General features: G+C 46.8%; 1 protein-coding gene across 1 annotated transcript in view; it reads left to right on the forward strand.

The window, feature by feature from the left end:
* Positions 1 to 1952, forward strand: part of GALNT14 (polypeptide N-acetylgalactosaminyltransferase 14) — a gene marked incomplete at its 5' end in the record, with an annotated part of 38836 nt that overhangs the window by 181 nt on the left and 36703 nt on the right. The window lies entirely within an intron of this gene.

The raw sequence follows: 1952 nt of genomic DNA on the forward strand, positions 1-1952 counted from the left end.
AATGCCCTGGAAAATGAGTTGGTGGGGCACAGGGGTCCAGGTAATCACTCAAACCCCCCTCTATCCAGGTCAACTAAGCAATGTCCTGTATTTTCACACGTGCTCTGTCCTTAAACAGGAAAGTGGTCTTTCACAAGGTGGCACTGTGCCTCCACGGAGCTTCTCTTGCTGGTCACTGTTCCTTATCAGGTAAGGACAGTGTCCCATTTATCAGGGTGGCTGCCCAAGGAGGGGCTCCCCTTTCAAGAACAGTGCTTAATTCAGTTTATCAGGGTGGTTACCAAAAAAGGGGCTCTCCTTGTGAGAACAGGGTCCAGGTGGTTTATCGAATGAGAACCCTACCCAAACACAATGTCCAGTTTGTCATGGCCGCTGTTTTGTGACAGTTATTCATTCTGGGACTCTACACAGCAGGTTTCACCAAGTTGGGTTTCCACGCAATCAGTGCTTGTTAAATATTCCACTGAGCATGATATTGCTTTCCTGTCTCTCTGTACTGATGTTCAGCTGTGGTAATTTGCTGAACTCAGCTCTCACATATGGGGATTTTTTAAAAATAGCAAACCTATTAATAAATTAAAAACACTTGACAGGTGGAAACATCACATATAAATTGCTGTGTGCTCCAGTGGGAGGAGGGGTGTTCAGCCACTTTTTCTGATACTTTGTGCAGGCTGCAGGTGTTGACACAGCGGTGATGTCTAACCCTGCTTGGTGCAAGCCTTGCTGATACTGAAGTGTCCACAGCAGCTCCTGGGTCCTAGGGCTCCCACCATGACTTAGGGGACAGAGGCTTTTCTCTTCCTCCCCACCCCAGCCTTAATATTCAAAGCATCTGAAGTGAGGGAAATATCATGGCTTCTGCTAAAATCCTGAAACTGGAGGAGGTGGGGATTGTCTTTTCAGGGAAAGTGATCTTTGCGGAGTGAGGTGCTAGCTTTACCCACTATGGTCTGAGATAACCCCCCCCTTTTTTCAGAATTTCTGCTGGGAAAAAAAAACACAACTAAACATAGAGGGAGGATCCATTTCAAGCATCTGCTTTGGGATGTTCAGTATTTCTTAAAAAAAATAAATCTGGCTCAATTCTTAACCTTTGGAGGGTTGTAATTCCAGCACCTGGTAGGGTGAGGGAACACCAGTGCAGGCAGCAGGCACCTGGCAATAAGCATAGATACTCCAAGTCCTCCTGGGTGAGATGGGCTTGCTGTTTCACATCAAGAGGGTTTCATCAGAGAAATGCAGCACTCTAGCTGAACGTCAGATATTTGGGGGTGATGCCATGACATCCCTCTGGGCTCCTGCCAGGTGGACCTTTGGGTCCTCAGAGCACCCAGGTCCACAGGGATCCTGCCCTTTGGAGTCCTCTTGACTGGGGTCTGGTCCAGGTATGTGCTTTTCCACACTTCCAGGGTTTTACCAGAGCTTTGGGAGCCTGAGAGTCTGGGCAATTCTGTCAATAACAGTCTAGAGGTATCAGGGGCTTCATGGCTGTTAGCATGCAGAGCATCTGCCCCTTATGCCAGTAGGAGGTTTGAAGGCTTTTTCTAACCCAGACAAGAAGGCAGACTCAGAGGTGAAATGTTTAGGGGGATTTTAAATCCTGTCTGAAAAAGGATCAATGCTCAGGATGAAAACAAAGAAGTTTAAATGCTGGAAAAGCCCTTACAGCCCAACTGGCATTATTAAAGCCCAAGTCAAGCCCTTAGGAGATTTGTAGGATGCCCTGGGGTTTCTGTTTCAAGAAGTCAGCCTTGACCTTTTGCTGGGGCAAGATTTTAAGCACGTGTGATTCTGCTAACCTCTGTGCCCTGTAAGAAAAGGGAAGAACAGGTTTAGACTTTTTAATAATAATAAAAACCTTGGTTTCTGTCTGTTTGGCTCCAGGTTGGCAGTCAAATCAATAACAATAATGCTCTTGATCCCTCCCCTCCAGCCCCAAGGTAGGGAAA

Source organism: Chaetura pelagica, unplaced genomic scaffold (assembly GCF_000747805.2).
Source record: "Chaetura pelagica isolate M959 unplaced genomic scaffold, ChaPel_1.0 scaffold620, whole genome shotgun sequence".
Lineage (NCBI taxonomy): Eukaryota > Metazoa > Chordata > Aves > Apodiformes > Apodidae > Chaetura > Chaetura pelagica.